Here is a 23,378-nt window from a genome sequence, read left to right on the forward strand (position 1 = left end):
GGATGCAGCAACGTTTTTAGCACTTTATTTTGGAAACGGATTTCTTGACCAAATGCCTTCACTTTGTGTTTTAATGACCATCCTCTTTATATCATCACTGACACTGAGAAATGAGGGTCCCCTGCCATTTCCTCCTACGGCCTTTACCTACTTTGTGGTATAATATCACTATCCACAAGTGTTTTGGTGTTCGCTATGAGTGAAAGGAATATATGGCATGGTAGAACGTTTCATCAAAATGTCCTGGTCGTTGGTAGGTCCCTGTAGCGCAGGGGATAGCGCGCTGGACTTCTAATCCAGAGGCCGTGGGTTCGAATCCCACCAGGGATGCAGCAACGTTTTTAGCACTTTATTTTGGAAACGGATTTCTTGACCAAATGCCTTCACTTTGTGTTTTAATGACCATCCTCTTTATATCATCACTGACACTGACAAATGAGGGTCCCCTGCCATTTCCTCCTACGGCTTCTACCTACTTTGTGGTATAATATCACTATCCACAAGTGTTTTGGTGTTCGCTATGAGTGAAAGGAATATATGGCATGGTAGAACGTTTCATCAAAATGTCCTGGTCGTTGGTAGGTCCCTGTAGCGCAGGGGATAGCGCGCTGGACTTCTGTTCCAGAGGCCGTGGGTTCGAATCCCACCAGGGATGCAGCAACGTTTTTAGCACTTTATTTTGGAAACGGATTTCTTGACCAAATGCCTTCACTTTGTGTTTTAATGACCATCCTCTTTATATCATCACTGACACTGAGAAATGAAGGTCCCCTGCCATTTCCTCCTACGGCCTTTACCTACTTTGTGGTATAATATCACTATCCACATGTGTTTTGGTGTTCGCTATGAGTGAAAGGAATATATGGCATGGTAGAATGTTTCATCAAAATGTCCTGGTCGTTGGTAGGTCCCTGTAGCGCAGGGGATAGCGCGCTGGACTTCTAATCCAGAGGCCGTGGGTTCGAATCCCACCAGGGATGCAGCAACGTTTTTAGCACTTTATTTTGGAAACGGATTTCTTGACCAAATGCCTTCACTTTGTGTTTTAATGACCATCCTCTTCATATCATCACTTAAACTGACAAATGAGGGTAGCCTGCCATTTCGTTATGAGTGAAAGGAATATATGACATGGTTGAACGTTTCATCAAAATGTCCTGGTCGTTGGTAGGTCCCTGTAGCGCAGGGGATAGCGCGCTGGACTTCTAATCCAGAGGCCGTGGGTTCGAATCCCACCAGGGATGCAGCAACGTTTTTAGCACTTTATTTTGGAAACGGATTTCTTGACCAAATGCCTTCACTTTGTGTTTTAATGACCATCCTCTTTATATCATCACTGACACTGACAAATGAGGGTCCCCTGCCATTTCCTCCTACGGCTTCTACCTACTTTGTGGTATAATATCACTATCCACAAGTGTTTTGGTGTTCGCTATGAGTGAAAGGAATATATGGCATGGTAGAACGTTTCATCAAAATGTCCTGGTCGTTGGTAGGTCCCTGTAGCGCAGGGGATAGCGCGCTGGACTTCTGTTCCAGAGGCCGTGGGTTCGAATCCCACCAGGGATGCAGCAACGTTTTTAGCACTTTATTTTGGAAACGGATTTCTTGACCAAATGCCTTCACTTTGTGTTTTAATGACCATCCTCTTTATATCATCACTGACACTGAGAAATGAGGGTCCCCTGCCATTTCCTCCTACGGCCTTTACCTACTTTGTGGTATAATATCACTATCCACATGTGTTTTGGTGTTCGCTATGAGTGAAAGGAATATATGGCATGGTAGAACGTTTCATCAAAATGTCCTGGTCGTTGGTAGGTCCCTGTAGCGCAGGGGATAGCGCGCTGGACTTCTAATCCAGAGGCCGTGGGTTCGAATCCCACCAGGGATGCAGCAACGTTTTTAGCACTTTATTTTGGAAACGGATTTCTTGACCAAATGCCTTCACTTTGTGTTTTAATGACCATCCTCTTTATATCATCACTGACACTGAGAAATGGGGGTCCCCTGCCATTTCCTCCTACGGCTTTTACCTACTTTGTGATATAATATCACTATCCACAAGTGTTTTGGTGTTCGCTATGAGTGAAAGGAATATATGGCATGGTAGAACGTTTCATCAAAATGTCCTGGTCGTTGGTAGGTCCCTGTAGCGCAGGGGATAGCGCGCTGGACTTCTAATCCAGAGGCCGTGGGTTCGAATCCCACCAGGGATGCAGCAACGTTTTTAGCACTTTATTTTGGAAACGGATTTCTTGACCAAATGCCTTCACTTTGTGTTTTAATGACCATCCTCTTTATATCATCACTGACACTGAGAAATGAGGGTCCCCTGCCATTTCCTCCTACGGCCTTTACCTACTTTGTGGTATAATATCACTATCCACAAGTGTTTTGGTGTTCGCTATGAGTGAAAGGAATATATGGCATGGTAGAACGTTTCATCAAAATGTCCTGGTCGTTGGTAGGTCCCTGTAGCGCAGGGGATAGCGCGCTGGACTTCTAATCCAGAGGCCGTGGGTTCGAATCCCACCAGGGATGCAGCAACGTTTTTAGCACTTTATTTTGGAAACGGATTTTTTGACCAAATGCCTTCACTTTGTGTTTTAATGACCATCCTCTTTATATCATCACTGACACTGAGAAATGAGGGTCCCCTGCCATTTCCTCCTACGGCCTTTACCTACTTTGTGGTATAATATCACTATCCACATGTGTTTTGGTGTTCGCTATGAGTGAAAGGAATATATGGCATGGTAGAACGTTTCATCAAAATGTCCTGGTCGTTGGTAGGTCCCTGTAGCGCAGGGGATAGCGCGCTGGACTTCTAATCCAGAGGCCGTGGGTTCGAATCCCACCAGGGATGCAGCAACGTTTTTAGCACTTTATTTTGGAAACGGATTTCTTGACCAAATGCCTTCACTTTGTGTTTTAATGACCATCCTCTTTATATCATCACTGACACTGAGAAATGAGGGTCCCCTGCCATTTCCTCCTACGGCCTTTACCTACTTTGTGGTATAATATCACTATCCACAAGTGTTTTGGTGTTCGCTATGAGTGAAAGGAATATATGGCATGGTAGAACGTTTCATCAAAATGTCCTGGTCGTTGGTAGGTCCCTGTAGCGCAGGGGATAGCGCGCTGGACTTCTAATCCAGAGGCCGTGGGTTCGAATCCCACCAGGGATGCAGCAACGTTTTTAGCACTTTATTTTGGAAACGGATTTCTTGACCAAATGCCTTCACTTTGTGTTTTAATGACCATCCTCTTTATATCATCACTGACACTGACAAATGAGGGTCCCCTGCCATTTCCTCCTACGGCTTCTACCTACTTTGTGGTATAATATCACTATCCACAAGTGTTTTGGTGTTCGCTATGAGTGAAAGGAATATATGGCATGGTAGAACGTTTCATCAAAATGTCCTGGTCGTTGGTAGGTCCCTGTAGCGCAGGGGATAGCGCGCTGGACTTCTGTTCCAGAGGCCGTGGGTTCGAATCCCACCAGGGATGCAGCAACGTTTTTAGCACTTTATTTTGGAAACGGATTTCTTGACCAAATGCCTTCACTTTGTGTTTTAATGACCATCCTCTTTATATCATCACTGACACTGAGAAATGAAGGTCCCCTGCCATTTCCTCCTACGGCCTTTACCTACTTTGTGGTATAATATCACTATCCACATGTGTTTTGGTGTTCGCTATGAGTGAAAGGAATATATGGCATGGTAGAATGTTTCATCAAAATGTCCTGGTCGTTGGTAGGTCCCTGTAGCGCAGGGGATAGCGCGCTGGACTTCTAATCCAGAGGCCGTGGGTTCGAATCCCACCAGGGATGCAGCAACGTTTTTAGCACTTTATTTTGGAAACGGATTTCTTGACCAAATGCCTTCACTTTGTGTTTTAATGACCATCCTCTTTATATCATCACTGACACTGAGAAATGAGGGTCCCCTGCCATTTCCTCCTACGGCCTTTACCTACTTTGTGGTATAATATCACTATCCACATGTGTTTTGGTGTTCGCTATGAGTGAAAGGAATATATGGCATGGTAGAATGTTTCATCAAAATGTCCTGGTCGTTGGTAGGTCCCTGTAGCGCAGGGGATAGCGCGCTGGACTTCTAATCCAGAGGCCGTGGGTTCGAATCCCACCAGGGATGCAGCAACGTTTATAGCACTTTATTTTGGAAACGGATTTCTTGACCAAATGCCTTCACTTTGTGTTTTAATGACCATCCTCTTTATATCATCACTGACACTGAGAAATGGGGGTCCCCTGCCATTTCCTCCTACGGCTTTTACCTACTTTGTGATATAATATCACTATCCACAAGTGTTTTGGTGTTCGCTATGAGTGAAAGGAATATATGGCATGGTAGAACGTTTCATCAAAATGTCCTGGTCGTTGGTAGGTCCCTGTAGCGCAGGGGATAGCGCGCTGGACTTCTAATCCAGAGGCCGTGGGTTCGAATCCCACCAGGGATGCAGCAACGTTTTTAGCACTTTATTTTGGAAACGGATTTCTTGACCAAATGCCTTCACTTTGTGTTTTAATGACCATCCTCTTTATATCATCACTGACACTGAGAAATGAGGGTCCCCTGCCATTTCCTCCTACGGCCTTTACCTACTTTGTGGTATAATATCACTATCCACAAGTGTTTTGGTGTTCGCTATGAGTGAAAGGAATATATGGCATGGTAGAACGTTTCATCAAAATGTCCTGGTCGTTGGTAGGTCCCTGTAGCGCAGGGGATAGCGCGCTGGACTTCTAATCCAGAGGCCGTGGGTTCGAATCCCACCAGGGATGCAGCAACGTTTTTAGCACTTTATTTTGGAAACGGATTTCTTGACCAAATGCCTTCACTTTGTGTTTTAATGACCATCCTCTTTATATCATCACTGACACTGACAAATGAGGGTCCCCTGCCATTTCCTCCTACGGCCTTTACCTACTTTGTGGTATAATATCACTATCCACAAGTGTTTTGGTGTTCGCTATGAGTGAAAGGAATATATGGCATTGTAGAACGTTTCATCAAAACAGATTTTTTGACCAAATGCCTTCACTTTGTGTTTTAATGACCATCCTCTTCATATCATCACTTAAACTGACAAATGAGGGTAGCCTGCCATTTCGTTATGAGTGAAAGGAATATATGACATGGTAGAACGTTTCATCAAAATGTCCTGGTCGTTGGTAGGTCCCTGTAGCGCAGGGGATAGCGCGCTGGACTTCTGTTCCAGAGGCCGTGGGTTCGAATCCCACCAGGGATGCAGCAACGTTTTTAGCACTTTATTTTGGAAACGGATTTCTTGACCAAATGCCTTCACTTTGTGTTTTAATGACCATCCTCTTTATATCATCACTGACACTGAGAAATGAGGGTCCCCTGCCATTTCCTCCTACGGCTTCTACCTACTTTGTGGTATAATATCACTATCCACAAGTGTTTTGGTGTTCGCTATGAGTGAAAGGAATATATGGCATGGTAGAACGTTTCATCAAAATGTCCTGGTCGTTGGTAGGTCCCTGTAGCGCAGGGGATAGCGCGCTGGACTTCTGTTCCAGAGGCCGTGGGTTCGAATCCCACCAGGGATGCAGCAACGTTTTTAGCACTTTATTTTGGAAACGGATTTCTTGACCAAATGCCTTCACTTTGTGTTTTAATGACCATCCTCTTTATATCATCACTGACACTGACAAATGAGGGTCCCCTGCCATTTCCTCCTACGGCCTTTACCTACTTTGTGGTATAATATCACTATCCACATGTGTTTTGGTGTTCGCTATGAGTGAAAGGAATATATGGCATGGTAGAACGTTTCATCAAAATGTCCTGGTCGTTGGTAGGTCCCTGTAGCGCAGGGGATAGCGCGCTGGACTTCTAATCCAGAGGCCGTGGGTTCGAATCCCACCAGGGATGCAGCAACGTTTTTAGCACTTTATTTTGGAAACGGATTTCTTGACCAAATGCCTTCACTTTGTGTTTTAATGACCATCCTCTTTATATCATCACTGACACTGAGAAATGGGGGTCCCCTGCCATTTCCTCCTACGGCTTTTACCTACTTTGTGATATAATATCACTATCCACAAGTGTTTTGGTGTTCGCTATGAGTGAAAGGAATATATGGCATGGTAGAACGTTTCATCAAAATGTCCTGGTCGTTGGTAGGTCCCTGTAGCGCAGGGGATAGCGCGCTGGACTTCTAATCCAGAGGCCGTGGGTTCGAATCCCACCAGGGATGCAGCAACGTTTTTAGCACTTTATTTTGGAAACGGATTTCTTGACCAAATGCCTTCACTTTGTGTTTTAATGACCATCCTCTTTATATCATCACTGACACTGAGAAATGAGGGTCCCCTGCCATTTCCTCCTACGGCCTTTACCTACTTTGTGGTATAATATCACTATCCACAAGTGTTTTGGTGTTCGCTATGAGTGAAAGGAATATATGGCATGGTAGAACGTTTCATCAAAATGTCCTGGTCGTTGGTAGGTCCCTGTAGCGCAGGGGATAGCGCGCTGGACTTCTAATCCAGAGGCCGTGGGTTCGAATCCCACCAGGGATGCAGCAACGTTTTTAGCACTTTATTTTGGAAACGGATTTCTTGACCAAATGCCTTCACTTTGTGTTTTAATGACCATCCTCTTTATATCATCACTGACACTGACAAATGAGGGTCCCCTGCCATTTCCTCCTACGGCCTTTACCTACTTTGTGGTATAATATCACTATCCACAAGTGTTTTGGTGTTCGCTATGAGTGAAAGGAATATATGGCATTGTAGAACGTTTCATCAAAACAGATTTTTTGACCAAATGCCTTCACTTTGTGTTTTAATGACCATCCTCTTCATATCATCACTTAAACTGACAAATGAGGGTAGCCTGCCATTTCGTTATGAGTGAAAGGAATATATGACATGGTAGAACGTTTCATCAAAATGTCCTGGTCGTTGGTAGGTCCCTGTAGCGCAGGGGATAGCGCGCTGGACTTCTGTTCCAGAGGCCGTGGGTTCGAATCCCACCAGGGATGCAGCAACGTTTTTAGCACTTTATTTTGGAAACGGATTTCTTGACCAAATGCCTTCACTTTGTGTTTTAATGACCATCCTCTTTATATCATCACTGACACTGAGAAATGAGGGTCCCCTGCCATTTCCTCCTACGGCTTCTACCTACTTTGTGGTATAATATCACTATCCACAAGTGTTTTGGTGTTCGCTATGAGTGAAAGGAATATATGGCATGGTAGAACGTTTCATCAAAATGTCCTGGTCGTTGGTAGGTCCCTGTAGCGCAGGGGATAGCGCGCTGGACTTCTGTTCCAGAGGCCGTGGGTTCGAATCCCACCAGGGATGCAGCAACGTTTTTAGCACTTTATTTTGGAAACGGATTTCTTGACCAAATGCCTTCACTTTGTGTTTTAATGACCATCCTCTTTATATCATCACTGACACTGACAAATGAGGGTCCCCTGCCATTTCCTCCTACGGCCTTTACCTACTTTGTGGTATAATATCACTATCCACATGTGTTTTGGTGTTCGCTATGAGTGAAAGGAATATATGGCATGGTAGAACGTTTCATCAAAATGTCCTGGTCGTTGGTAGGTCCCTGTAGCGCAGGGGATAGCGCGCTGGACTTCTAATCCAGAGGCCGTGGGTTCGAATCCCACCAGGGATGCAGCAACGTTTTTAGCACTTTATTTTGGAAACGGATTTCTTGACCAAATGCCTTCACTTTGTGTTTTAATGACCATCCTCTTTATATCATCACTGACACTGAGAAATGGGGGTCCCCTGCCATTTCCTCCTACGGCTTTTACCTACTTTGTGATATAATATCACTATCCACAAGTGTTTTGGTGTTCGCTATGAGTGAAAGGAATATATGGCATGGTAGAACGTTTCATCAAAATGTCCTGGTCGTTGGTAGGTCCCTGTAGCGCAGGGGATAGCGCGCTGGACTTCTAATCCAGAGGCCGTGGGTTCGAATCCCACCAGGGATGCAGCAACGTTTTTAGCACTTTATTTTGGAAACGGATTTCTTGACCAAATGCCTTCACTTTGTGTTTTAATGACCATCCTCTTTATATCATCACTGACACTGAGAAATGAGGGTCCCCTGCCATTTCCTCCTACTGCCTTTACCTACTTTGTGGTATAATATCACTATCCACAAGTGTTTTGGTGTTCGCTATGAGTGAAAGGAATATATGGCATGGTAGAACGTTTCATCAAAATGTCCTGGTCGTTGGTAGGTCCCTGTAGCGCAGGGGATAGCGCGCTGGACTTCTAATCCAGAGGCCGTGGGTTCGAATCCCACCAGGGATGCAGCAACGTTTTTAGCACTTTATTTTGGAAACGGATTTTTTGACCAAATGCCTTCACTTTGTGTTTTAATGACCATCCTCTTTATATCATCACTGACACTGAGAAATGAGGGTCCCCTGCCATTTCCTCCTACGGCCTTTACCTACTTTGTGGTATAATATCACTATCCACATGTGTTTTGGTGTTCGCTATGAGTGAAAGGAATATATGGCATGGTAGAACGTTTCATCAAAATGTCCTGGTCGTTGGTAGGTCCCTGTAGCGCAGGGGATAGCGCGCTGGACTTCTAATCCAGAGGCCGTGGGTTCGAATCCCACCAGGGATGCAGCAACGTTTTTAGCACTTTATTTTGGAAACGGATTTCTTGACCAAATGCCTTCACTTTGTGTTTTAATGACCATCCTCTTTATATCATCACTGACACTGAGAAATGGGGGTCCCCTGCCATTTCCTCCTACGGCTTTTACCTACTTTGTGATATAATATCACTATCCACAAGTGTTTTGGTGTTCGCTATGAGTGAAAGGAATATATGGCATGGTAGAACGTTTCATCAAAATGTCCTGGTCGTTGGTAGGTCCCTGTAGCGCAGGGGATAGCGCGCTGGACTTCTAATCCAGAGGCCGTGGGTTCGAATCCCACCAGGGATGCAGCAACGTTTTTAGCACTTTATTTTGGAAACGGATTTCTTGACCAAATGCCTTCACTTTGTGTTTTAATGACCATCCTCTTTATATCATCACTGACACTGAGAAATGAGGGTCCCCTGCCATTTCCTCCTACGGCCTTTACCTACTTTGTGGTATAATATCACTATCCACAAGTGTTTTGGTGTTCGCTATGAGTGAAAGGAATATATGGCATGGTAGAACGTTTCATCAAAATGTCCTGGTCGTTGGTAGGTCCCTGTAGCGCAGGGGATAGCGCGCTGGACTTCTAATCCAGAGGCCGTGGGTTCGAATCCCACCAGGGATGCAGCAACGTTTTTAGCACTTTATTTTGGAAACGGATTTCTTGACCAAATGCCTTCACTTTGTGTTTTAATGACCATCCTCTTTATATCATCACTGACACTGACAAATGAGGGTCCCCTGCCATTTCCTCCTACGGCCTTTACCTACTTTGTGGTATAATATCACTATCCACAAGTGTTTTGGTGTTCGCTATGAGTGAAAGGAATATATGGCATGGTAGAACGTTTCATCAAAATGTCCTGGTCGTTGGTAGGTCCCTGTAGCGCAGGGGATAGCGCGCTGGACTTCTAATCCAGAGGCCGTGGGTTCGAATCCCACCAGGGATGCAGCAACGTTTTTAGCACTTTATTTTGGAAACGGATTTCTTGACCAAATGCCTTCACTTTGTGTTTTAATGACCATCCTCTTTATATCATCACTGACACTGACAAATGAGGGTCCCCTGCCATTTCCTCCTACGGCTTCTACCTACTTTGTGGTATAATATCACTATCCACAAGTGTTTTGGTGTTCGCTATGAGTGAAAGGAATATATGGCATGGTAGAACGTTTCATCAAAATGTCCTGGTCGTTGGTAGGTCCCTGTAGCGCAGGGGATAGCGCGCTGGACTTCTGTTCCAGAGGCCGTGGGTTCGAATCCCACCAGGGATGCAGCAACGTTTTTAGCACTTTATTTTGGAAACGGATTTCTTGACCAAATGCCTTCACTTTGTGTTTTAATGACCATCCTCTTTATATCATCACTGACACTGAGAAATGAGGGTCCCCTGCCATTTCCTCCTACGGCCTTTACCTACTTTGTGGTATAATATCACTATCCACATGTGTTTTGGTGTTCGCTATGAGTGAAAGGAATATATGGCATGGTAGAATGTTTCATCAAAATGTCCTGGTCGTTGGTAGGTCCCTGTAGCGCAGGGGATAGCGCGCTGGACTTCTAATCCAGAGGCCGTGGGTTCGAATCCCACCAGGGATGCAGCAACGTTTTTAGCACTTTATTTTGGAAACGGATTTTTTGACCAAATGCCTTCACTTTGTGTTTTAATGACCATCCTCTTTATATCATCACTGACACTGAGAAATGAGGGTCCCCTGCCATTTCCTCCTACGGCCTTTACCTACTTTGTGGTATAATATCACTATCCACATGTGTTTTGGTGTTCGCTATGAGTGAAAGGAATATATGGCATGGTAGAACGTTTCATCAAAATGTCCTGGTCGTTGGTAGGTCCCTGTAGCGCAGGGGATAGCGCGCTGGACTTCTAATCCAGAGGCCGTGGGTTCGAATCCCACCAGGGATGCAGCAACGTTTTTAGCACTTTATTTTGGAAACGGATTTCTTGACCAAATGCCTTCACTTTGTGTTTTAATGACCATCCTCTTTATATCATCACTGACACTGAGAAATGGGGGTCCCCTGCCATTTCCTCCTACGGCTTTTACCTACTTTGTGATATAATATCACTATCCACAAGTGTTTTGGTGTTCGCTATGAGTGAAAGGAATATATGGCATGGTAGAACGTTTCATCAAAATGTCCTGGTCGTTGGTAGGTCCCTGTAGCGCAGGGGATAGCGCGCTGGACTTCTAATCCAGAGGCCGTGGGTTCGAATCCCACCAGGGATGCAGCAACGTTTTTAGCACTTTATTTTGGAAACGGATTTCTTGACCAAATGCCTTCACTTTGTGTTTTAATGACCATCCTCTTTATATCATCACTGACACTGAGAAATGAGGGTCCCCTGCCATTTCCTCCTACGGCCTTTACCTACTTTGTGGTATAATATCACTATCCACAAGTGTTTTGGTGTTCGCTATGAGTGAAAGGAATATATGGCATGGTAGAACGTTTCATCAAAATGTCCTGGTCGTTGGTAGGTCCCTGTAGCGCAGGGGATAGCGCGCTGGACTTCTAATCCAGAGGCCGTGGGTTCGAATCCCACCAGGGATGCAGCAACGTTTTTAGCACTTTATTTTGGAAACGGATTTCTTGACCAAATGCCTTCACTTTGTGTTTTAATGACCATCCTCTTTATATCATCACTGACACTGAGAAATGAGGGTCCCCTGCCATTTCCTCCTACGGCCTTTACCTACTTTGTGGTATAATATCACTATCCACAAGTGTTTTGGTGTTCGCTATGAGTGAAAGGAATATATGGCATGGTAGAACGTTTCATCAAAATGTCCTGGTCGTTGGTAGGTCCCTGTAGCGCAGGGGATAGCGCGCTGGACTTCTAATCCAGAGGCCGTGGGTTCGAATCCCACCAGGGATGCAGCAACGTTTTTAGCACTTTATTTTGGAAACGGATTTCTTGACCAAATGCCTTCACTTTGTGTTTTAATGACCATCCTCTTTATATCATCACTGACACTGACAAATGAGGGTCCCCTGCCATTTCCTCCTACGGCTTCTACCTACTTTGTGGTATAATATCACTATCCACAAGTGTTTTGGTGTTCGCTATGAGTGAAAGGAATATATGGCATGGTAGAACGTTTCATCAAAATGTCCTGGTCGTTGGTAGGTCCCTGTAGCGCAGGGGATAGCGCGCTGGACTTCTGTTCCAGAGGCCGTGGGTTCGAATCCCACCAGGGATGCAGCAACGTTTTTAGCACTTTATTTTGGAAACGGATTTCTTGACCAAATGCCTTCACTTTGTGTTTTAATGACCATCCTCTTTATATCATCACTGACACTGAGAAATGAGGGTCCCCTGCCATTTCCTCCTACGGCCTTTACCTACTTTGTGGTATAATATCACTATCCACATGTGTTTTGGTGTTCGCTATGAGTGAAAGGAATATATGGCATGGTAGAATGTTTCATCAAAATGTCCTGGTCGTTGGTAGGTCCCTGTAGCGCAGGGGATAGCGCGCTGGACTTCTAATCCAGAGGCCGTGGGTTCGAATCCCACCAGGGATGCAGCAACGTTTTTAGCACTTTATTTTGGAAACGGATTTCTTGACCAAATGCCTTCACTTTGTGTTTTAATGACCATCCTCTTTATATCATCACTGACACTGAGAAATGGGGGTCCCCTGCCATTTCCTCCTACGGCCTTTACCTACTTTGTGATATAATATCACTATCCACAAGTGTTTTGGTGTTCGCTATGAGTGAAAGGAATATATGGCATGGTAGAACGTTTCATCAAAATGTCCTGGTCGTTGGTAGGTCCCTGTAGCGCAGGGGATAGCGCGCTGGACTTCTAATCCAGAGGCCGTGGGTTCGAATCCCACCAGGGATGCAGCAACGTTTTTAGCACTTTATTTTGGAAACGGATTTCTTGACCAAATGCCTTCACTTTGTGTTTTAATGACCATCCTCTTTATATCATCACTGACACTGAGAAATGAGGGTCCCCTGCCATTTCCTCCTACGGCCTTTACCTACTTTGTGGTATAATATCACTATCCACAAGTGTTTTGGTGTTCGCTATGAGTGAAAGGAATATATGGCATGGTAGAACGTTTCATCAAAATGTCCTGGTCGTTGGTAGGTCCCTGTAGCGCAGGGGATAGCGCGCTGGACTTCTAATCCAGAGGCCGTGGGTTCGAATCCCACCAGGGATGCAGCAACGTTTTTAGCACTTTATTTTGGAAACGGATTTCTTGACCAAATGCCTTCACTTTGTGTTTTAATGACCATCCTCTTTATATCATCACTGACACTGAGAAATGAGGGTCCCCTGCCATTTCCTCCTACGGCCTTTACCTACTTTGTGGTATAATATCACTATCCACAAGTGTTTTGGTGTTCGCTATGAGTGAAAGGAATATATGGCATTGTAGAACGTTTCATCAAAACAGATTTTTTGACCAAATGCCTTCACTTTGTGTTTTAATGACCATCCTCCTCATATCATCACTTAAACTGACAAATGAGGGTCCCCTGCCATTTCGTTATGAGTGAAAGGAATATATGACATGGTAGAACGTTTCATCAAAATGTCCTGGTCGTTGGTAGGTCCCTGTAGCGCAGGGGATAGCGCGCTGGACTTCTAATCCAGAGGCCGTGGGTTCGAATCCCACCAGGGATGCAGCAAGGTTTTTAGCACTTTATTTTGGAAACGGATTTCTTGACCAAATGCCTTCACTTTGTGTTTTAATGACCATCCTCTTTATATCATCACTGACACTGACAAATGAGGGTCCCCTGCCATTTCCTCCTACGGCTTCTACCTACTTTGTGGTATAATATCACTATCCACAAGTGTTTTGGTGTTCGCTATGAGTGAAAGGAATATATGGCATGGTAGAACGTTTCATCAAAATGTCCTGGTCGTTGGTAGGTCCCTGTAGCGCAGGGGATAGCGCGCTGGACTTCTGTTCCAGAGGCCGTGGGTTCGAATCCCACCAGGGATGCAGCAACGTTTTTAGCACTTTATTTTGGAAACGGATTTCTTGACCAAATGCCTTCACTTTGTGTTTTAATGACCATCCTCTTTATATCATCACTGACACTGAGAAATGAGGGTCCCCTGCCATTTCCTCCTACGGCCTTTACCTACTTTGTGGTATAATATCACTATCCACATGTGTTTTGGTGTTCGCTATGAGTGAAAGGAATATATGGCATGGTAGAACGTTTCATCAAAATGTCCTGGTCGTTGGTAGGTCCCTGTAGCGCAGGGGATAGCGCGCTGGACTTCTAATCCAGAGGCCGTGGGTTCGAATCCCACCAGGGATGCAGCAACGTTTTTAGCACTTTATTTTGGAAACGGATTTCTTGACCAAATGCCTTCACTTTGTGTTTTAATGACCATCCTCTTTATATCATCACTGACACTGAGAAATGGGGGTCCCCTGCCATTTCCTCCTACGGCTTTTACCTACTTTGTGATATAATATCACTATCCACAAGTGTTTTGGTGTTCGCTATGAGTGAAAGGAATATATGGCATGGTAGAACGTTTCATCAAAATGTCCTGGTCGTTGGTAGGTCCCTGTAGCGCAGGGGATAGCGCGCTGGACTTCTAATCCAGAGGCCGTGGGTTCGAATCCCACCAGGGATGCAGCAACGTTTTTAGCACTTTATTTTGGAAACGGATTTCTTGACCAAATGCCTTCACTTTGTGTTTTAATGACCATCCTCTTTATATCATCACTGACACTGAGAAATGAGGGTCCCCTGCCATTTCCTCCTACGGCCTTTACCTACTTTGTGGTATAATATCACTATCCACAAGTGTTTTGGTGTTCGCTATGAGTGAAAGGAATATATGGCATGGTAGAACGTTTCATCAAAATGTCCTGGTCGTTGGTAGGTCCCTGTAGCGCAGGGGATAGCGCGCTGGACTTCTAATCCAGAGGCCGTGGGTTCGAATCCCACCAGGGATGCAGCAACGTTTTTAGCACTTTATTTTGGAAACGGATTTTTTGACCAAATGCCTTCACTTTGTGTTTTAATGACCATCCTCTTCATATCATCACTGACACTGAGAAATGAGGGTCCCCTGCCATTTCCTCCTACGGCCTTTACCTACTTTGTGGTATAATATCACTATCCACAAGTGTTTTGGTGTTCGCTATGAGTGAAAGGAATATATGGCATTGTAGAACGTTTCATCAAAACAGATTTTTTGACCAAATGCCTTCACTTTGTGTTTTAATGACCATCCTCTTCATATCATCACTTAAACTGACAAATGAGGGTCCCCCGCCATTTCGTTATGAGTGAAAGGAATATATGACATGGTAGAACGTTTCATCAAAATGTCCTGGTCGTTGGTAGGTCCCTGTAGCGCAGGGGATAGCGCGCTGGACTTCTAATCCAGAGGCCGTGGGTTCGAATCCCACCAGGGATGCAGCAACGTTTTTAGCACTTTATTTTGGAAACGGATTTTTTTACCAAATGCCTTCACTTTGTGTTTTAATGACCATCCTCTTTATATCATCACTGACACTGAGAAATGAGGGTCCCCTGCCATTTCCTCCTACGGCCTTTACCTACTTTGTGGTATAATATCACTATCCACAAGTGTTTTGGTGTTCGCTATGAGTGAAAGGAATATATGGCATGGTAGAACGTTTCATCAAAATGTCCTGTTCGTTGGTAGGTCCCTGTAGCGCAGGGGATAGCGCGCTGGACTTCTAATCCAGAGGCCGTGGGTTCGAATCCCACCAGGGATGCAGCAACGTTTTTAGCACTTTATTTTGGAAACGGATTTCTTGACCAAATGCCTTCACTTTGTGTTTTAATGACCATCCTCTTTATATCATCACTGACACTGAGAAATGAGGGTCCCCTGCCATTTCCTCCTACGGCTTTTACGTACTTTGTGGTATAATATCACTATCCACAAGTGTTTTGGTGTTCGCTATGAGTGAAAGGAATATATGGCATGGTAGAACGTTTCATCAAAATGTCCTGGTCGTTGGTAGGTCCCTGTAGCGCAGGGGATAGCTCGCTGGACTTCTAATCCAGAGGCCGTGGGTTCGAATCCCACCAGGGATGCAGCAACGTTTTTAGCACTTTATTTTGGAAACGGATTTCTTGACCAAATGCCTTCACTTTGTGTTTTAATGACCATCCTCTTTATATCATCACTGACACTGAGAAATGAGGGTCCCCTGCCATTTCCTCCTACGGCCTTTACCTACTTTGTGGTATAATATCACTATCCACAAGTGTTTTGGTGTTCGCTATGAGTGAAAGGAATATATGGCATGGTAGAACGTTTCATCAAAATGTCCTGGTCGTTGGTAGGTCCCTGTAGCGCAGGGGATAGCGCGCTGGACTTCTAATCCAGAGGCCGTGGGTTCGAATCCCACCAGGGATGCAGCAACGTTTATAGCACTTTATTTTCGAAACGGATTTCTTGACCAAATGCCTTCACTTTGTGTTTTAATGACCATCCTCTTTATATCATCACTGACACTGAGAAATGAGGGTCCCCTGCCATTTCCTCCTACGGCCTTTACCTACTTTGTGGTATAATATCACTACCCACAAGTGTTTTGGTGTTCGCTATGAGTGAAAGGAATATATGGCATGGTAGAACGTTTCATCAAAATGTCCTGGTCGTTGGTAGGTCCCTGTAGCGCAGGGGATAGCGCGCTGGACTTCTAATCCAGAGGCCGTGGGTTCGAATCCCACCAGGGATGCAGCAACGTTTTTAGCACTTTATTTTGGAAACGGATTTCTTGACCAAATGCCTTCACTTTGTGTTTTAATGACCATCCTCTTTATATCATCACTGACACTGAGAAATGAGGGTCCCCTGCCATTTCCTCCTACGGCTTTTACGTACTTTGTGGTATAATATCACTATCCACAAGTGTTTTGGTGTTCGCTATGAGTGAAAGGAATATATGGCATGGTAGAACGTTTCATCAAAATGTCCTGGTCGTTGGTAGGTCCCTGTAGCGCAGGGGATAGCTCGCTGGACTTCTAATCCAGAGGCCGTGGGTTCGAATCCCACCAGGGATGCAGCAACGTTTTTAGCACTTTATTTTGGAAACGGATTTCTTGACCAAATGCCTTCACTTTGTGTTTTAATGACCATCCTCTTTATATCATCACTGACACTGAGAAATGAGGGTCCCCTGCCATTTCCTCCTACGGCCTTTACCTACTTTGTGGTATAATATCACTATCCACAAGTGTTTTGGTGTTCGCTATGAGTGAAAGGAATATATGGCATGGTAGAACGTTTCATCAAAATGTCCTGGTCGTTGGTAGGTCCCTGTAGCGCAGGGGATAGCGCGCTGGACTTCTAATCCAGAGGCCGTGGGTTCGAATCCCACCAGGGATGCAGCAACGTTTATAGCACTTTATTTTCGAAACGGATTTCTTGACCAAATGCCTTCACTTTGTGTTTTAATGACCATCCTCTTTATATCATCACTGACACTGAGAAATGAGGGTCCCCTGCCATTTCCTCCTACGGCCTTTACCTACTTTGTGGTATAATATCACTACCCACAAGTGTTTTGGTGTTCGCTATGAGTGAAAGGAATATATGGCATGGTAGAACGTTTCATCAAAATGTCCTGGTCGTTGGTAGGTCCCTGTAGCGCAGGGGATAGCGCGCTGGACTTCTAATCCAGAGGCCGTGGGTTCGAATCCCACCAGGGATGCAGCAACGTTTTTAGCACTTTATTTTGGAAACGGATTTCTTGACCAAATGCCTTCACTTTGTGTTTTAATGACCATCCTCTTTATATCATCACTGACACTGAGAAATGAGGGTCCCCTGCCATTTCCTCCTACGGCCTTTACCTACTTTGTGGTATAATATCACTATCCACAAGTGTTTTGGTGTTCGCTATGAGTGAAAGGAATATATGGCATTGTAGAACGTTTCATCAAAATGTCCTGGTCGTTGGTAGGTCCCTGTAGCGCAGGGGATAGCGCGCTGGACTTCTAATCCAGAGGCCGTGGGTTCGAATCCCACCAGGGATGCAGCAACGTTTTTAGCACTTTATTTTGGAAACGGATTTCTTGACCAAATGCCTTCACTTTGTGTTTTAATGACCATCCTCTTTATATCATCACTGACACTGAGAAATGAGGGTCCCCTGCCATTTCCTCCTACGGCCTTTACCTACTTTGTGGTATAATATCACTATCCACAAGTGTTTTGGTGTTCGCTATGAGTGAAAGGAATATATGGCATTGTAGAACGTTTCATCAAAACAGATTTTTTGACCAAATGCCTTCACTTTGTGTTTTAATGACCATCCTACTCATATCATCACTTAAACTGACAAATGAGGGTCCCCTGCCATTTCGTTATGAGTGAAAGGAATATATGACATGGTAGAACGTTTCATCAAAATGTCCTGGTCGTTGGTAGGTCCCTGTAGCGCAGGGGATAGCGCGCTGGACTTCTAATCCAGAGGCCGTGGGTTCGAATCCCACCAGGGATGCAGCAACGTTTTTAGCACTTTATTTTGGAAACGGATTTCTTGACCAAATGCCTTCACTTTGTGTTTTAATGACCATCCTCTTTATATCATCACTGACACTGACAAATGAGGGTCCCCTGCCATTTCCTCCTACGGCTTCTACCTACTTTGTGGTATAATATCACTATCCACAAGTGTTTTGGTGTTCGCTATGAGTGAAAGGAATATATGGCATGGTAGAACGTTTCATCAAAATGTCCTGGTCGTTGGTAGGTCCCTGTAGCGCAGGGGATAGCGCGCTGGACTTCTGTTCCAGAGGCCGTGGGTTCGAATCCCACCAGGGATGCAGCAACGTTTTTAGCACTTTATTTTGGAAACGGATTTCTTGACCAAATGCCTTCACTTTGTGTTTTAATGACCATCCTCTTTATATCATCACTGACACTGAGAAATGAGGGTCCCCTGCCATTTCCTCCTACGGCCTTTACCTACTTTGTGGTATAATATCACTATCCACATGTGTTTTGGTGTTCGCTATGAGTGAAAGGAATATATGGCATGGTAGAACGTTTCATCAAAATGTCCTGGTCGTTGGTAGGTCCCTGTAGCGCAGGGGATAGCGCGCTGGACTTCTAATCCAGAGGCCGTGGGTTCGAATCCCACCAGGGATGCAGCAACGTTTTTAGCACTTTATTTTGGAAACGGATTTCTTGACCAAATGCTTTCACTTTGTGTTTTAATGACCATCCTCTTTATATCATCACTGACACTGAGAAATGGGGGTCCCCTGCCATTTCCTCCTACGGCTTTTACCTACTTTGTGATATAATATCACTATCCACAAGTGTTTTGGTGTTCGCTATGAGTGAAAGGAATATATGGCATGGTAGAACGTTTCATCAAAATGTCCTGGTCGTTGGTAGGTCCCTGTAGCGCAGGGGATAGCGCGCTGGACTTCTAATCCAGAGGCCGTGGGTTCGAATCCCACCAGGGATGCAGCAACGTTTTTAGCACTTTATTTTGGAAACGGATTTCTTGACCAAATGCCTTCACTTTGTGTTTTAATGACCATCCTCTTTATATCATCACTGACACTGAGAAATGAGGGTCCCCTGCCATTTCCTCCTACGGCCTTTACCTACTTTGTGGTATAATATCACTATCCACAAGTGTTTTGGTGTTCGCTATGAGTGAAAGGAATATATGGCATGGTAGAACGTTTCATCAAAATGTCCTGGTCGTTGGTAGGTCCCTGTAGCGCAGGGGATAGCGCGCTGGACTTCTAATCCAGAGGCCGTGGGTTCGAATCCCACCAGGGATGCAGCAACGTTTTTAGCACTTTATTTTGGAAACGGATTTTTTGACCAAATGCCTTCACTTTGTGTTTTAATGACCATCCTCTTTATATCATCACTGACACTGAGAAATGAGGGTCCCCTGCCATTTCCTCCTACGGCCTTTACCTACTTTGTGGTATAATATCACTATCCACAAGTGTTTTGGTGTTCGCTATGAGTGAAAGGAATATATGGCATTGTAGAACGTTTCATCAAAACAGATTTTTTGACCAAATGCCTTCACTTTGTGTTTTAATGACCATCCTCTTCATATCATCACTTAAACTGACAAATGAGGGTCCCCCGCCATTTCGTTATGAGTGAAAGGAATATATGACATGGTAGAACGTTTCATCAAAATGTCCTGGTCGTTGGTAGGTCCCTGTAGCGCAGGGGATAGCGCGCTGGACTTCTAATCCAGAGGCCGTGGGTTCGAATCCCACCAGGGATGCAGCAACGTTTTTAGCACTTTATTTTGGAAACGGATTTTTTTACCAAATGCCTTCACTTTGTGTTTTAATGACCATCCTCTTTATATCATCACTGACACTGAGAAATGAGGGTCCCCTGCCATTTCCTCCTACGGCCTTTACCTACTTTGTGGTATAATATCACTATCCACAAGTGTTTTGGTGTTCGCTATGAGTGAAAGGAATATATGGCATGGTAGAACGTTTCATCAAAATGTCCTGTTCGTTGGTAGGTCCCTGTAGCGCAGGGGATAGCGCGCTGGACTTCTAATCCAGAGGCCGTGGGTTCGAATCCCACCAGGGATGCAGCAACGTTTTTAGCACTTTATTTTGGAAACGGATTTCTTGACCAAATGCCTTCACTTTGTGTTTTAATGACCATCCTCTTTATATCATCACTGACACTGAGAAATGAGGGTCCCCTGCCATTTCCTCCTACGGCTTTTACGTACTTTGTGGTATAATATCACTATCCACAAGTGTTTTGGTGTTCGCTATGAGTGAAAGGAATATATGGCATGGCAGAACGTTTCATCAAAATGTCCTGGTCGTTGGTAGGTCCCTGTAGCGCAGGGGATAGCGCGCTGGACTTCTGATCCAGATGCCGTGGGTTCGAATCCCACCAGGGATGCAGCAACGTTTTTAGCACTTTATTTTGGAAACGGATTTCTTGACCAAATGTCTTCACTTTGTGTTTTAATGACCATCCTCTTTATATCATCACTGACACTGAGAAATGAGGGTCCCCTGCCATTTCCTCCTACGACCTTTACCTACTTTGTGGTATAATATCACTATCCACAAGTGTTTTGGTGTTCGCTATGAGTGAAAGGAATATATGGCATGGTAGAACGTTTCATCAAAATGTCCTGGTCGTTGGTAGGTCCCTGTAGCGCAGGGGATAGCTCGCTGGACTTCTAATCCAGAGGCCGTGGGTTCGAATCCCACCAGGGATGCAGCAACGTTTTTAGCACTTTATTTTGGAAACGGATTTCTTGACCAAATGCCTTCACTTTGTGTTTTAATGACCATCCTCTTTATATCATCACTGACACTGAGAAATGAGGGTCCTCTGCCATTTCCTCCTATGGCTTCTACCTACTTTGTGGTATAATATCACTATCCACAAGTGTTTTGGTGTTCGCTATGAGTGAAAGGAATATATGGCATGGTAGAACGTTTCATCAAAATGTCCTGGTCGTTGGTAGGTCCCTGTAGCGCAGGGGATAGCGCGCTGGACTTCTAATCCAGAGGCCGTGGGTTCGAATCCCACCAGGGATGCAGCAACGTTTATAGCACTTTATTTTCGAAACGGATTTCTTGACCAAATGCCTTCACTTTGTGTTTTAATGACCATCCTCTTTATATCATCACTGACACTGAGAAATGAGGGTCCCCTGCCATTTCCTCCTACGGCCTTTACCTACTTTGTGGTATAATATCACTACCCACAAGTGTTTTGGTGTTCGCTATGAGTGAAAGGAATATATGGCATGGTAGAACGTTTCATCAAAATGTCCTGGTCGTTGGTAGGTCCCTGTAGCGCAGGGGATAGCGCGCTGGACTTCTAATCCAGAGGCCGTGGGTTCGAATCCCACCAGGGATGCAGCAACGTTTTTAGCACTTTATTTTGGAAACGGATTTCTTGACCAAATGCCTTCACTTTGTGTTTTAATGACCATCCTCTTTATATCATCACTGACACTGAGAAATGAGGGTCCCCTGCCATTTCCTCCTACGGCCTTTACCTACTTTGTGGTATAATATCACTATCCACAAGTGTTTTGGTGTTCGCTATGAGTGAAAGGAATATATGGCATGGTAGAACGTTTCATCAAAATGTCCTGGTCGTTGGTAGGTCCCTGTAGCGCAGGGGATAGCGCGCTGGACTTCTAATCCAGAGGCCGTGGGTTCGAATCCCACCAGGGATGCAGCAACGTTTTTAGCACTTTATTTTGGAAACGGATTTCTTGACCAAATGCCTTCACTTTGTGTTTTAATGACCATCCTCTTTATATAATCACTGACACTGAGAAATGAGGGTCCCCTGCCATTTCCTCCTACGGCCTTTACCTACTTTGTGGTATAATATCACTATCCACAAGTGTTTTGGTGTTCGCTATGAGTGAAAGGAATATATGGCATTGTAGAACGTTTCATCAAAACAGATTTTTTGACCAAATGCCTTCACTTTGTGTTTTAATGACCATCCTCTTCATATCATCACTTAAACTGACAAATGAGGGTCCCCTGCCATTTCGTTATGAGTGAAAGGAATATATGACATGGTAGAACGTTTCATCAAAATGTCCTGGTCGTTGGTAGGTCCCTGTAGCGCAGGGGATAGCGCGCTGGACTTCTAATCCAGAGGCCGTGGGTTCGAATCCCACCAGGGATGCAGCAACGTTTTTAGCACTTTATTTTAGAAACGGATTTTTTTACCAAATGCCTTCACTTTGTGTTTTAATGACCATCCTCTTTATATCATCACTGACACTGAGAAATGAGGGTCCCCTGCCATTTCCTCCTACGGCCTTTACCTACTTTGTGGTATAATATCACTATCCACAAGTGTTTTGGTGTTCGCTATGAGTGAAAGGAATATATGGCATGGTAGAACGTTTCATCAAAATGTCCTGTTCGTTGGTAGGTCCCTGTAGCGCATGGGATAGCGCGCTGGACTTCTAATCCAGAGGCCGTGGGTTCGAATCCCACCAGGGATGCAGCAACGTTTTTAGCACTTTATTTTGGAAACGGATTTCTTGACCAAATGCCTTCACTTTGTGTTTTAATGACCATCCTCTTTATATCATCACTGACACTGAGAAATGAGGGTCCCCTGCCATTTCCTCCTACGGCTTTTACGTACTTTGTGGTATAATATCACTATCCACAAGTGTTTTGGTGTTCGCTATGAGTGAAAGGAATATATGGCATGGCAGAACGTTTCATCAAAATGTCCTGGTCGTTGGTAGGTCCCTGTAGCGCAGGGGATAGCGCGCTGGACTTCTGATCCAGATGCCGTGGGTTCGAATCCCACCAGGGATGCAGCAACGTTTTTAGCACTTTATTTTGGAAACGGATTTCTTGACCAAATGCCTTCACTTTGTGTTTTAATGACCATCCTCTTTATATCATCACTGACACTGAGAAATGATGGTCCCCTGCCACTTCCTCCTACGACCTTTACCTACTTTGTGGTATAATATCACTATCCACAAGTGTTTTGGTGTTCGCTATGAGTGAAAGGAATATATGGCATGGTAGAACGTTTCATCAAAATGTCCTGGTCGTTGGTAGGTCCCTGTAGCGCAGGGGATAGCGCGCTGGACTTCTAATCCAGAGGCCGTGGGTTCGAATCCCACCAGGGATGCAGCAACGTTTTTAG

At 44.7% G+C, this 23,378-nt stretch overlaps 36 non-coding genes across 36 annotated transcripts; all 36 read left to right on the forward strand.

Annotated features, from left to right (window-relative positions):
* Positions 1 to 7,955: 7,955 nt before the first annotated feature.
* Positions 7,956 to 8,028, forward strand: Trnar-ucu (transfer RNA arginine (anticodon UCU)). Its single transcript has one exon. It is a non-coding gene; the product is annotated as a tRNA-Arg (tRNA).
* Positions 8,029 to 8,280: 252 nt separating this feature from the next.
* Positions 8,281 to 8,353, forward strand: Trnar-ucu (transfer RNA arginine (anticodon UCU)). The gene has a single exon. It is a non-coding gene; the product is annotated as a tRNA-Arg (tRNA).
* Positions 8,354 to 8,605: 252 nt separating this feature from the next.
* On the forward strand, positions 8,606 to 8,678 carry Trnar-ucu (transfer RNA arginine (anticodon UCU)). The gene has a single exon. It is a non-coding gene; the product is annotated as a tRNA-Arg (tRNA).
* Positions 8,679 to 8,930: 252 nt separating this feature from the next.
* On the forward strand, positions 8,931 to 9,003 carry Trnar-ucu (transfer RNA arginine (anticodon UCU)). Its single transcript has one exon. It is a non-coding gene; the product is annotated as a tRNA-Arg (tRNA).
* Positions 9,004 to 9,255: 252 nt separating this feature from the next.
* On the forward strand, positions 9,256 to 9,328 carry Trnar-ucu (transfer RNA arginine (anticodon UCU)). The gene has a single exon. It is a non-coding gene; the product is annotated as a tRNA-Arg (tRNA).
* A 252-nt stretch (positions 9,329 to 9,580) lies between these two features.
* On the forward strand, positions 9,581 to 9,653 carry Trnar-ucu (transfer RNA arginine (anticodon UCU)). The gene has a single exon. It is a non-coding gene; the product is annotated as a tRNA-Arg (tRNA).
* A 577-nt stretch (positions 9,654 to 10,230) lies between these two features.
* On the forward strand, positions 10,231 to 10,303 carry Trnar-ucu (transfer RNA arginine (anticodon UCU)). Its single transcript has one exon. It is a non-coding gene; the product is annotated as a tRNA-Arg (tRNA).
* Positions 10,304 to 10,555: 252 nt separating this feature from the next.
* Positions 10,556 to 10,628, forward strand: Trnar-ucu (transfer RNA arginine (anticodon UCU)). Its single transcript has one exon. It is a non-coding gene; the product is annotated as a tRNA-Arg (tRNA).
* Positions 10,629 to 10,880: 252 nt separating this feature from the next.
* Trnar-ucu (transfer RNA arginine (anticodon UCU)) lies at positions 10,881 to 10,953 on the forward strand. Its single transcript has one exon. It is a non-coding gene; the product is annotated as a tRNA-Arg (tRNA).
* Positions 10,954 to 11,205: 252 nt separating this feature from the next.
* Positions 11,206 to 11,278, forward strand: Trnar-ucu (transfer RNA arginine (anticodon UCU)). Its single transcript has one exon. It is a non-coding gene; the product is annotated as a tRNA-Arg (tRNA).
* A 252-nt stretch (positions 11,279 to 11,530) lies between these two features.
* Trnar-ucu (transfer RNA arginine (anticodon UCU)) lies at positions 11,531 to 11,603 on the forward strand. Its single transcript has one exon. It is a non-coding gene; the product is annotated as a tRNA-Arg (tRNA).
* Positions 11,604 to 12,180: 577 nt separating this feature from the next.
* Positions 12,181 to 12,253, forward strand: Trnar-ucu (transfer RNA arginine (anticodon UCU)). The gene has a single exon. It is a non-coding gene; the product is annotated as a tRNA-Arg (tRNA).
* A 252-nt stretch (positions 12,254 to 12,505) lies between these two features.
* Trnar-ucu (transfer RNA arginine (anticodon UCU)) lies at positions 12,506 to 12,578 on the forward strand. Its single transcript has one exon. It is a non-coding gene; the product is annotated as a tRNA-Arg (tRNA).
* A 252-nt stretch (positions 12,579 to 12,830) lies between these two features.
* Positions 12,831 to 12,903, forward strand: Trnar-ucu (transfer RNA arginine (anticodon UCU)). The gene has a single exon. It is a non-coding gene; the product is annotated as a tRNA-Arg (tRNA).
* Positions 12,904 to 13,297: 394 nt separating this feature from the next.
* On the forward strand, positions 13,298 to 13,370 carry Trnar-ucu (transfer RNA arginine (anticodon UCU)). The gene has a single exon. It is a non-coding gene; the product is annotated as a tRNA-Arg (tRNA).
* Positions 13,371 to 13,947: 577 nt separating this feature from the next.
* On the forward strand, positions 13,948 to 14,020 carry Trnar-ucu (transfer RNA arginine (anticodon UCU)). Its single transcript has one exon. It is a non-coding gene; the product is annotated as a tRNA-Arg (tRNA).
* A 252-nt stretch (positions 14,021 to 14,272) lies between these two features.
* On the forward strand, positions 14,273 to 14,345 carry Trnar-ucu (transfer RNA arginine (anticodon UCU)). The gene has a single exon. It is a non-coding gene; the product is annotated as a tRNA-Arg (tRNA).
* A 252-nt stretch (positions 14,346 to 14,597) lies between these two features.
* Trnar-ucu (transfer RNA arginine (anticodon UCU)) lies at positions 14,598 to 14,670 on the forward strand. The gene has a single exon. It is a non-coding gene; the product is annotated as a tRNA-Arg (tRNA).
* Positions 14,671 to 15,064: 394 nt separating this feature from the next.
* Positions 15,065 to 15,137, forward strand: Trnar-ucu (transfer RNA arginine (anticodon UCU)). The gene has a single exon. It is a non-coding gene; the product is annotated as a tRNA-Arg (tRNA).
* Positions 15,138 to 15,389: 252 nt separating this feature from the next.
* Trnar-ucu (transfer RNA arginine (anticodon UCU)) lies at positions 15,390 to 15,462 on the forward strand. The gene has a single exon. It is a non-coding gene; the product is annotated as a tRNA-Arg (tRNA).
* Positions 15,463 to 16,039: 577 nt separating this feature from the next.
* On the forward strand, positions 16,040 to 16,112 carry Trnar-ucu (transfer RNA arginine (anticodon UCU)). The gene has a single exon. It is a non-coding gene; the product is annotated as a tRNA-Arg (tRNA).
* Positions 16,113 to 16,364: 252 nt separating this feature from the next.
* Trnar-ucu (transfer RNA arginine (anticodon UCU)) lies at positions 16,365 to 16,437 on the forward strand. The gene has a single exon. It is a non-coding gene; the product is annotated as a tRNA-Arg (tRNA).
* Positions 16,438 to 17,014: 577 nt separating this feature from the next.
* Trnar-ucu (transfer RNA arginine (anticodon UCU)) lies at positions 17,015 to 17,087 on the forward strand. Its single transcript has one exon. It is a non-coding gene; the product is annotated as a tRNA-Arg (tRNA).
* A 252-nt stretch (positions 17,088 to 17,339) lies between these two features.
* On the forward strand, positions 17,340 to 17,412 carry Trnar-ucu (transfer RNA arginine (anticodon UCU)). The gene has a single exon. It is a non-coding gene; the product is annotated as a tRNA-Arg (tRNA).
* A 252-nt stretch (positions 17,413 to 17,664) lies between these two features.
* On the forward strand, positions 17,665 to 17,737 carry Trnar-ucu (transfer RNA arginine (anticodon UCU)). The gene has a single exon. It is a non-coding gene; the product is annotated as a tRNA-Arg (tRNA).
* Positions 17,738 to 18,131: 394 nt separating this feature from the next.
* On the forward strand, positions 18,132 to 18,204 carry Trnar-ucu (transfer RNA arginine (anticodon UCU)). Its single transcript has one exon. It is a non-coding gene; the product is annotated as a tRNA-Arg (tRNA).
* A 577-nt stretch (positions 18,205 to 18,781) lies between these two features.
* On the forward strand, positions 18,782 to 18,854 carry Trnar-ucu (transfer RNA arginine (anticodon UCU)). The gene has a single exon. It is a non-coding gene; the product is annotated as a tRNA-Arg (tRNA).
* Positions 18,855 to 19,106: 252 nt separating this feature from the next.
* On the forward strand, positions 19,107 to 19,179 carry Trnar-ucu (transfer RNA arginine (anticodon UCU)). The gene has a single exon. It is a non-coding gene; the product is annotated as a tRNA-Arg (tRNA).
* A 252-nt stretch (positions 19,180 to 19,431) lies between these two features.
* Trnar-ucu (transfer RNA arginine (anticodon UCU)) lies at positions 19,432 to 19,504 on the forward strand. The gene has a single exon. It is a non-coding gene; the product is annotated as a tRNA-Arg (tRNA).
* A 394-nt stretch (positions 19,505 to 19,898) lies between these two features.
* Trnar-ucu (transfer RNA arginine (anticodon UCU)) lies at positions 19,899 to 19,971 on the forward strand. The gene has a single exon. It is a non-coding gene; the product is annotated as a tRNA-Arg (tRNA).
* Positions 19,972 to 20,223: 252 nt separating this feature from the next.
* Positions 20,224 to 20,296, forward strand: Trnar-ucu (transfer RNA arginine (anticodon UCU)). The gene has a single exon. It is a non-coding gene; the product is annotated as a tRNA-Arg (tRNA).
* Positions 20,297 to 21,198: 902 nt separating this feature from the next.
* On the forward strand, positions 21,199 to 21,271 carry Trnar-ucu (transfer RNA arginine (anticodon UCU)). The gene has a single exon. It is a non-coding gene; the product is annotated as a tRNA-Arg (tRNA).
* Positions 21,272 to 21,523: 252 nt separating this feature from the next.
* On the forward strand, positions 21,524 to 21,596 carry Trnar-ucu (transfer RNA arginine (anticodon UCU)). Its single transcript has one exon. It is a non-coding gene; the product is annotated as a tRNA-Arg (tRNA).
* A 252-nt stretch (positions 21,597 to 21,848) lies between these two features.
* Positions 21,849 to 21,921, forward strand: Trnar-ucu (transfer RNA arginine (anticodon UCU)). The gene has a single exon. It is a non-coding gene; the product is annotated as a tRNA-Arg (tRNA).
* A 394-nt stretch (positions 21,922 to 22,315) lies between these two features.
* Positions 22,316 to 22,388, forward strand: Trnar-ucu (transfer RNA arginine (anticodon UCU)). Its single transcript has one exon. It is a non-coding gene; the product is annotated as a tRNA-Arg (tRNA).
* Positions 22,389 to 23,290: 902 nt separating this feature from the next.
* Trnar-ucu (transfer RNA arginine (anticodon UCU)) lies at positions 23,291 to 23,363 on the forward strand. Its single transcript has one exon. It is a non-coding gene; the product is annotated as a tRNA-Arg (tRNA).
* The last annotated feature ends 15 nt before the right edge of the window (positions 23,364 to 23,378 follow it).

This window comes from Haliotis asinina, chromosome 16 (assembly GCF_037392515.1).
Source record: "Haliotis asinina isolate JCU_RB_2024 chromosome 16, JCU_Hal_asi_v2, whole genome shotgun sequence".
Taxonomy (NCBI): Eukaryota; Metazoa; Mollusca; class Gastropoda; order Lepetellida; family Haliotidae; genus Haliotis; species Haliotis asinina.